Genomic DNA, 9,540 nt, shown 5'->3' on the forward strand with positions numbered 1-9,540 from the left:
TCGTTGTTATCTTCATTATTCCCACCGGGCAGTACACAACCTGAATTTCCACTGAGATACCCAAACTTCCCCCGACATTCATTCAATCGAGCTCTATACCAATCCTTGCACTTCCATTTGGAGCGTGGAACCGTATTGAACCTTGGATGCCAGCTCCTATTACTAACCATTTCCCTTTTACTCTTAAAGCCACAAAGAGCTCTAAGCTGGCCATTGGTTTCAAGCAAACCATATTCAAGTGGAAAGGTAAAGATAAAGGCTAAGGATTTTACCCACTTGAAGTTTGTATTGGGTGGTAATGGCCTTGGGAGAGGTGTTTTCAGTGGTATTTCAAGCTCCACTTCCTTGTACTCCACTGTGAATTCTTCCATTTCCTAACAAATCTCTTCAACTGCAACCACGTCTTAACAAAGTCTTCGATTTCTTCCTTATCACTCAAGTCATAAGTTGAAGGTCGAGAAAAGTCTACCTCCACATCATTTTCATATTCACTTGGGGCAGATTCTTCAGTCTCAAAGAATTCAATTACGGATGAAAGTTCATCACTAGGAGAGCTTAGTTCACGATCATCATTATCAAGGAAACTTGCTTCTTGATCTGTTCCGTCCAGTTCTTCATAACGTTCATGCTTTGGGGGTTCTGCACTATCCTCCTTAGCATCTATTGCGAATGTCTTGGCGGAATTCCCTACAATTCTTGATTCCCATGGAGGTTCAGCGTCTCCTAAGTCCTCAACGAATTCTTCTTCCTTGATAATTTCAGCTTCCTGTACTTGTTCCAGTACAAAGTCATGCTCCGTACTGTCAATCAGAGCTTCTAGTGTCTCCTTCATGCTACGTTCTTCATTAGATTCTCCACATGAAGCCATAGGAGTTCCTTGAGTGCTCGAACGTCGGGAAGCTAATTGATTTATCGCTTGCTCCAGTTGGTGAAGGATTGCATTAAATTGATCTACTGTTTCCTTGAGGTGAGCCTGTGATTCTTGGGTTGATGGATATGGACATTGTGCATATGGAAGTGGTGGTTCTTGGGAGTAATTGGATTGGAATTGGGGTGGATAAAGGTTAGGGTCATATGGGGGTGAATGGTTGTGATTGGCTTGTGAGTATGGTGGTTCAAAGCTATGTTGAGGAGGTGGTTTATAGGCATATGATGGGGCTTGTTGGTAACTACAAGGGGGTCCACCATATCTATCATCTTGGTACTCACCTCAGAATGACTCTTGACCATAGTAATTTGGTAGAGGCGGTTTGTCACGAGGGGGTCCACCATAACTATTGTCTTGGCATGCATTGTATAATGGTCGTTGTCCATGGTATCTCGGAAGGTGTTGTTGCCGAAAGGGTTGATCAGATCCTCGTGGCTCCTTCCATCCGTGATTGTTTCGACCATGATGCATGTTCCTGTTATAGCTTCCATTCCTTTCAACAACATTAGAACCAAACTAAAAGCGACGGAGGTGAGAACTCATAGTAACTAATAAAAATTAAAATCAAAAACAAAAATAAAAAAGAAATAAACAAGCAAAATAAAATATTTACAATAACCAATAATAACGCACACAATTGTAATTCCCCGGCAACGGCGCCATTTTTGACGAATGGATTCTTGCTAGTAAAGAAATTCACAAATAAATTCCCGTTGTAAGTATAGTTTCTAAACCAACAAAGAATCCTTTCGTACAAAAGTTTTGGTTGTCACTAAAGCAAATCCAATAAAATTTATAACCGAAGTATTTAAACCTCGGGTCGTTTCTCAAGGAATTGCAGGGAAGTATGATTTATTATTGGTTATGAAATTGTATCTTTTGGGGGTTTTTGAAATAGGAAGCAAGGAAAATAAATTGGCATGAAATTAAATTAATAACTATAAAAACTCTTGGCAAGGTATGAGAACTAGAAATCCCATCCTAGTTATCCTTATCAGGTGTGATGAGAATTGTTATTGCTCCCATTTAGTTAACCCTTACTAAATAAAGGAAGTCAAGTGGACTAATCAATTTGATTCCTCAAGTCCTAATCAACTCCTGTGGAAAGACTAGCTTTAGAGGGATCCAAATCAATCAGCAAATTCTAATTTTCAATCAACAGCTGAGTTTGACAACTCAAGTATCACCAATTACTCAACCAGAGCAAAGAGGGAAAATCCAAATTATTTATATCATAAATAGAAGAAAGCAATCATAAATCTGAAATACCTCAAATTGCATTAAATAGAATATTCAAATCTAACATGAAGAGTTTATAAGCCAATGTGGCAACATAAGTAATTAGCAAGTGAAATAGAGCAACTAAAGTAATAGAGTAAATAAAATTAGAAGAAAAACATAAATTAAAGGAACACTGAACCTGGAATGAAGAAATAACCATAAACTAAGAGAAATCCTAATTCTAAAACCTAAGAGAAAGGAGAGAGCCTCTCTCTCTCTCTCTAAAACTACATCTGAAAACCTAAAAGTTATGAATAATGAATTAATGATAAATGAATGATTTGATTCCCTCATTCTCCAGCTTCTATTCTGTGTTTCTGGGCTTGAATTCAGGCCGAAAAGGGCCCAGAAATCGCTGGGGGCGTTTTCTGCAATTTTCTGCACGTGGCGTCCGTCACGCATGCGCATGGGTCACGCGTGCGCATCATTGGAGATTTTCCTTGCCACGCGTACGCATGAGTCACGCGTACGCGTCGGTCATGCTTCTTGCTAGGCGCGCGTTCGCGTTGTCCATGCGTGCGCGTCGCTTGTGTTCTGCGTGAGGCACGCGTCCGTGTCGTCCATGTGTGCGCATCGCTGCCATTTCCTTCAAAACTCCATTTTGTGCGTTTCTTCCATTTTTGCATGTTTCCTTTCTGTCCTCTAAGCCATTCCTGCCTTATGAAGCCTGAAATTACTTAACACACAGATCACGGCATCGAATGGTAATAAAGGATAATTAAAATTAATATTTTTAAGTTATAGGAAACATGTTTTCACATAAATCATGGAATAAGGAAGGAATTGTAAAACCATGCAAATCTTATGAATAAGTGGGTGAAGAATTGATAAAAACACTCAATTGAGCACAAGATAAATCATAAAATAGTGATTTATCATGTAACTACCTTACACTCTTCCCATCTCACCTTCTTCATTTCCCCTCTTGGATTCTTCTCAGTGTCACTTGGGAATCTATCAGTGGGCTTCGAAATCTGCTGTGAGAGATGTCCTATTTGAGCTTCTAGATTCTTAATAATCTCTCCTTGGCTTTTTATACTCCCTCTCACATCTTCCTTGAATTTTTTTATGTCCTTACACTCCTTGCAAAGGTTTGCAATCATAGCTTCCATCCTGGCCATTCTGTCCTCATCATGTGGTGATGGTTGGGTGGAATTGGGGTGTTGAGAGTGGTTGTTGTGGCTTTGATATGGTGGCTGTGAATAGGTGTTTTGTGTGGTATGGTATGGTTTTTTATTGGAATTTTGGTGAGTGGAATTGTTATACTTGGTTGGATTGTGTGGTCTGTGGTCTTGGCCTTAGTTTTGTTAGTTCCCCCACCCAAAGTTTGGGTGGTTTCTCCAACCAGAATTATAGGTTTTAGAGTAAGGATCATTAGTTTGCCTAGATGAATTTCCAAGGTAGTTAGCTTCCTCCTAGTTAGCTCCTTCTTCTGTCTCCAATTCTTCTTGGGGTGAGTGTTGAGTGTGGATAGCTGTAGCCTGAGTCTTTTCCATTTGCTTGGTCAACTCAGCTAGTTGCTTGGTAATCATCTTGTTCTGGGCTAAGATTGTATCCATATGGTTTAATTCCAAGACTCCCCTGTTGTTACTCCTATCTGAGGCATAAAAATACTTATTGTCAGCCACTGCCTCTATAACATCAATGGCCTCTTCAATGGTCTTCTTCTTGTTTAGAGAACCTCCAGATAAGTGATCTACATCCTTCCTTAATTCACAATTCAGCCCTTCATAGAAGATGTGAATTTGCACCCACTCATTAAACATGTCAGGGGGCATTTCTTTGTCAAGTCCTTGAATCTCTCCCAAGCTTCATAAAGAGTTTCACCATCTTGCTGTCTGAATGTCTGCACTTTAGTTCTTAGCCTGTTTACTCTTTGTGGAGGGTAGAACCTTGTAAAAAATCTGCTCATTACATCTTTCCATGTGGTCAAGCTTTCCTTGGGGAATGATTCCAGCCATTTTGATGCTTTGTCCCTCAAAGAAAATGGAAACAGTAGCAATCTATAGGTGTCAGGATGAACACCATTAGATTTAACCGTGTCACATATCCTTTGAAATTTAGTGAGATGCTCATTAGGATCCTCTTGTGCACTTCCTCCAAAAGAACAGTTGTTCTGGACAAGAGTTATGAGCTGAGGCTTCAATTCGAAATTGTTAGCATGGATGGTTGGCCTCTGAATGCTGCTACCACAATTTCCTGGATTTGGATTGAAGTATAATCCCAAGACTCTCCTCTCTTGTCCAGCAGGGTTAGCTCTATGATGAATCTATATTTGACGGTGTATTTTGATTTTCGAATGGATTTTATCACATAAACTCACACTTATTCACTAAAATAGCATGCTTTTGTACTTTCTCCATAAATTATGCTTGATTATGAGAACATTCTCTTTTGTGCTTATTTTGACTAATTTTATTTCGTTTACCTTCCATTCGATACCTTGATGTTATTTGTGAGTGATTTCAGATGAATAAGGTAGAAATGGCTTGGTGGGAATGGAAGAGGAGCATGCATTTGGGAGAAAGCATGAAGAAAACAAAGGAGGAGAGATCAGCCATGCGTGCACAGTTACCCGTGCGTACGCACAGAAGGAATCAGCATGCGTGCGTGCGCACAGCTACCTGTGCGTACGCACAAGAACCCAAGCAGAGTGACTCCAGAGCATCATGAAGTGTGCGTGCGCACAACCCTCTATGCGTACGCACAAGTGGAAATTTGGCAAAGTGTGCGGACGCACACGTCTATGTGTCCGCACAGGTCCCAGCGCATGCCTCCATTAAAAATGCACGTGACTCACGATTTTGGGGCTCTTTTGGCCCATTTCTGAAGGCTTGGAGGCTGGTTTAAGAGGCTATATGAAGGGGAATGCAACACATAACAAGAAAGCCATCTTAGAATAGTAGAAACACATAGTAGGAGTAGGAGTAGTGTAGTATAGAAAATTCTCTCTTAGGGTTTTAATTAGGTTTTATAGCATTTTATACTTCAAGTTTGATTTTGGATTCTAGCAATTGCATTATAAGTATTTCTTTAATTTCTCTTTTAATTTCATCACTTGTTCTACATTTTCATCTATTTCAATTCCCTTTATCAATTTACATAATCTTGCAATTTTGATGTTCTAGTTGTTTAATTTGATGTTGATAGCTTTTATATGTTTGCTTGAGTTGTCTTTATGGATTTTGGTCATTTATGGTTCCTAGCTTTCATTAATTTACCAATTTGGCCATGTTTTATGTTTATGCACTCTATGTGTTTGATGAAATGCCAATTTTAGTTATGGAGTAGATTTTCACCCCTTAGCTTGGGGAAAATGAGCCTATGGATTACTAGAGCCATAATGTCCAACATTTAGTGATAATTCTTGGGAAGTTATTTGATTCTTGTTTCCATTAAAGCTAGCCCTTTACCAACTAGTTTAGTAAGTGGGTTAGAACTTATGGATTAAAGTCAATTATGCTTGCTTGACTTACTCCTCGATGTTTGGGGTTGACTAGGCGAGATTAACTCATGATAATTATCATAGTTGTGGTTATGGCAAGGAAAGGATTCCATAACTCATCCCAAGTCAAGGTTTCATTTATGTTTTGAACCATTTTTCAATCATTTTATAGTTTTACTTGTTTATATTACATACATAGTTCTTTTATTCCTTTATTAGTTTATTAATTGCAATTTTGTCTAGTTCTTTTATCTCTTTATTTCTTTATTGCATCCTTATCATTGAAAACCCTTTTGACCTTCACAACCACAATTGCGCACTCATTGGCATTAATTCCTAGGGAAGATGACCCGGGACTTAAAACTCCCGGTTAAATTGGTTTGAATTGTGACATTATCTTGGATTGAATTTTGATTGAGAGGATCCATTGCCGGTTTGGACTATACTCACAACGGAATTACTTTATCTAGCCTTCCGAATTGGCTTAAATTCTCTCATTTATCACTCCACCTCTTCTAGCATGGTTATTCACCCCTTCTTCATGATGGTTTTCCATATCATCCTCCATGGTTATATCAAAGTATTCCTCCTCTTCTTCTGCACCAACAACCTTTTTTTCCTCTTACTTCCCTCCTTAATCTCAGAAAGGTTCTTTCTGGTTCACTATCAAATGAGGTTGAAATTTCCTTTCTCCTACCTGTCATACAATGAACAAGTACAAGAAACAACAAGTGCAGAGTCTACTAAATAGAGTATAGTTAGTTTGGTTAGAGCAATTTATCAAATAGTTAGTGGGTTAGCTTGCTGGAAAGTAAAGAAGTAAGGTAAAATTAACGAAAAACAACTAAGATTTGCAGAAATTAAATGTAATAGAAGAAATTGGAATTCAAGTAACAAAAGTAAAGAAAAGTGCTCAATCTAGTTATCCTTCAATTTAATAATTGTCAATACAAAACCAATCCCCGGCAACGGCACCATAAACTTGATGCACGAAAACTTGCCTCTTAACAAATTTCCTTCTGGCAAGTGCATCGGATTGTCGTCAAGTAAAAACTCACAAAAGAGTGAGGTCAAATCCCACAAGGATTGGTAGATCGAGTAATTATAATTGGTGAATTATACTAGTTGAGCGAAATCGGAATTGAATTGAGAATTTGTAGAAAGTAAAATTGGCGGGAAACTTAAATTGCAAGAAATTAAATGACAAAAAATTAAATTGCTGGAAATAAAGAACAGGAACTTAAATTGCAAGAAATTAAATGGGAAGGCGGGATTAGCATGAAATTAAAGAGCAGAAAGTAAATAGAATGGGTAGATAAGAGAATGGGGAATTCATTGGGGTCAGGAGATGTACAATTCTTCGGATGAAATTCATTGTCATCTCTTCCGCAAACAATGCATTCATTGGTCTCCTTGGCAATCTTAAGTGATTGGATCCCAATTCCTTGGCTCACCAATCTCTCTAAGCATGAACAATTGTCCAATTCCTTGATTTAAGTTCTCATGGGAAGAGATGAAGTTTGGTCACTGATTATACCACACAAATTCATAGATCAAAGTGTTGGTAGGATTACATGTCACTATACCCATCCAAACCCCAATCTAATCCAATGTGAGAAAGCATTTCTAGCATGATCTCCTCATTCCTCTTCCAAGGTTCTGAGGAGATCCAATTATGAATAGCTTCTTTCCCAATATAACTATCCAATTGGATAAAGAACGAAAGCTTTCTAGTAAAATCAAGAGAAAAGAAAGAAGAAGATGAATGAAAACTAGTATTTATCCATTGAATTACACAGAGCTCCCTGACCCAATGAAAGGGGTTTAGTTGTTCATAGCTCTCAAAATGGAAATTGGAATTGAACGATACATTCTGGAAATTAACTAACAGAGAATGAAAAATACCAAAGAGGTAAAAGTGCCCAGTCTAAAAATGAAAAGAAAAAAATGAAAAGAAAAAGCCCCCTCTAACTTAAATTCTAAGCTATTTATACACTTTCTTCCATTGATCTTCAAGCTTTGATTTGGGCTTTTGGGCTTGATGGAATTGGGTTGAAAATGGCTCCAATTGGTTTTCCTTGGTGTTGAGAAGAGATCTGTGTGAATTTTGAATCCTAATGCTTCACATTTGAGTCAACATTTGAGGGCCAACGTTGACTCAAACGCCATTTGGAACACAACTAGCAAAACCAGAAAGCTTGCTATCATTGGCGTTTGACTCAACGTTGGAGGGCCAACGTCAGCTAACCCACGCATACGTGTACCGTGCGCTTCCGCGCAAAAGGGTCAAAATGCTCATCCACGCGTACGTGTACTGTGCGCGTGGATGCAAGATTTTCATTTTGCAGTTTTAAAACAAAGCAGGGGACGTTGGCCTCAGCGTTGGACCTCCAACGTTCCCTCCAACATTGGCATTTTCACGCGTACGTGTACTACACGCTTACGCGCACATTGGTATTTTTCTCATCCGCGCGTCCGTGTGCTTCACGCTTACGCGTGCCCTTTTGTTCCATCCACGCGTACTTGTCACTGACGCGTACGCGTCAATTCAAAATTCTCAACTCCAATTTCTGGGATTGGCATCGCGGACGTTGGAGACAGCATTTGAGGCAATGTTGGACCTCCAACGTTCGATTTTGGCGCGTACGCGTACGCGTGATGCACGCTTCCGCGCGGATATCAAAATTTGCTTTTTTACACGTACGCGTGATGCACGCTTCCGCGCAGATATCAAAATTTGCTTTTTTTTACGCGTATGCGTCATAGACGCGTACGCGCCACTCAAAATTCATTCAGATCCAGAATTGAAGTTTTTATCACCACGTTGGGGGTAACATTGGATGTCCAACGCTACCTCAAACGTGAGAATCATCCACCATGCAGAGAAGTGCTCTGTTTCTCTTCCAACGTTGCTTCTTCTTCATCCTTTCCATGCTCCTTCTTCAACCTTCCTCCATGCTTTCCTTCTCCTATCATCAACCAATGAATGCATCAAAGCCTTGCTAAAGTCATGAGGATTCTTATGATTCTTAGCATACAAGTAATTATAGCATAAATCATCATGAAATTGCATCAAATTACTCATGGTTGAATGAATATAGGCATACATGAATTTCTACCCAAAATGGCTTACTTATAGCTCAAGAAAGTGCATAAAACCTATTAAAAACAAGAAAAAAGGATAGTGAAACTAGCCTAAAATGCCCTGGCATCACTTCATGACTGGAGAGTTTTACATGCGGGATGGATAGCAGAATGGGACATACATCGTAACACTCGGTCCAGCATGCTAAGGACATCGACTCCGACTATGACCCTGTCTACCACAGAGATTGCATATACGAGGACCACACATTTCTCGTGAATCCATTTCATTGAGGTATCGGGTCAATTGGGGCGACCTTTCGACGTATGTGAATCCTAGCGACCAATGTCGGTCTTGGATAAGCAGGCCATGTCTCTGGATCGCCTAATGGTACGAACTCAAATCTATAGACTTTACGAACTCTGTCATCTTATACACATCAGTCACATACAGCTGCTAGTCGAGTCGCTGGTTGGCACAACAAGCAATAGCATGTCGACATGGTAGTAGTTCTACCTGAAAGTGCCCACAGTCACACGTCCGCCGTGCAAGATCAACTGCCAATACCTTTTCATTAGACATTTCACGCACCTCAAACACCTCGTTTCGTCTATCAAACTGGTGCACAACTATATTTCCAGCATGTTGCATTTTTGCTTTTATCCGCTATTATGCAAAAGCAGAGAAAGTAAATCCAGCCCACTTGCAATCGTGAGCTTCGACACTCTTCCGCGTAAATAGCTCGTTTAACCAATAACATGTTGCTCAGACGAGTGCCAACACAGGGAGGTTTCAGGCACC

General features: G+C 39.6%; 1 non-coding gene across 1 annotated transcript; it reads left to right on the forward strand.

Moving 5' to 3' along the window:
- The first annotated feature begins 3,969 nt into the window (after nt 1-3,969).
- LOC112724669 (small nucleolar RNA R71) lies at nt 3,970-4,076 on the forward strand. Its single transcript, XR_003163822.1, has one exon. It is a non-coding gene; the product is annotated as a small nucleolar RNA R71 (small nucleolar RNA).
- The last annotated feature ends 5,464 nt before the right edge of the window (nt 4,077-9,540 follow it).

Source organism: Arachis hypogaea, chromosome 11, assembly GCF_003086295.3.
Source record: "Arachis hypogaea cultivar Tifrunner chromosome 11, arahy.Tifrunner.gnm2.J5K5, whole genome shotgun sequence".
Classification (NCBI taxonomy): Eukaryota; Viridiplantae; Streptophyta; class Magnoliopsida; order Fabales; family Fabaceae; genus Arachis; species Arachis hypogaea.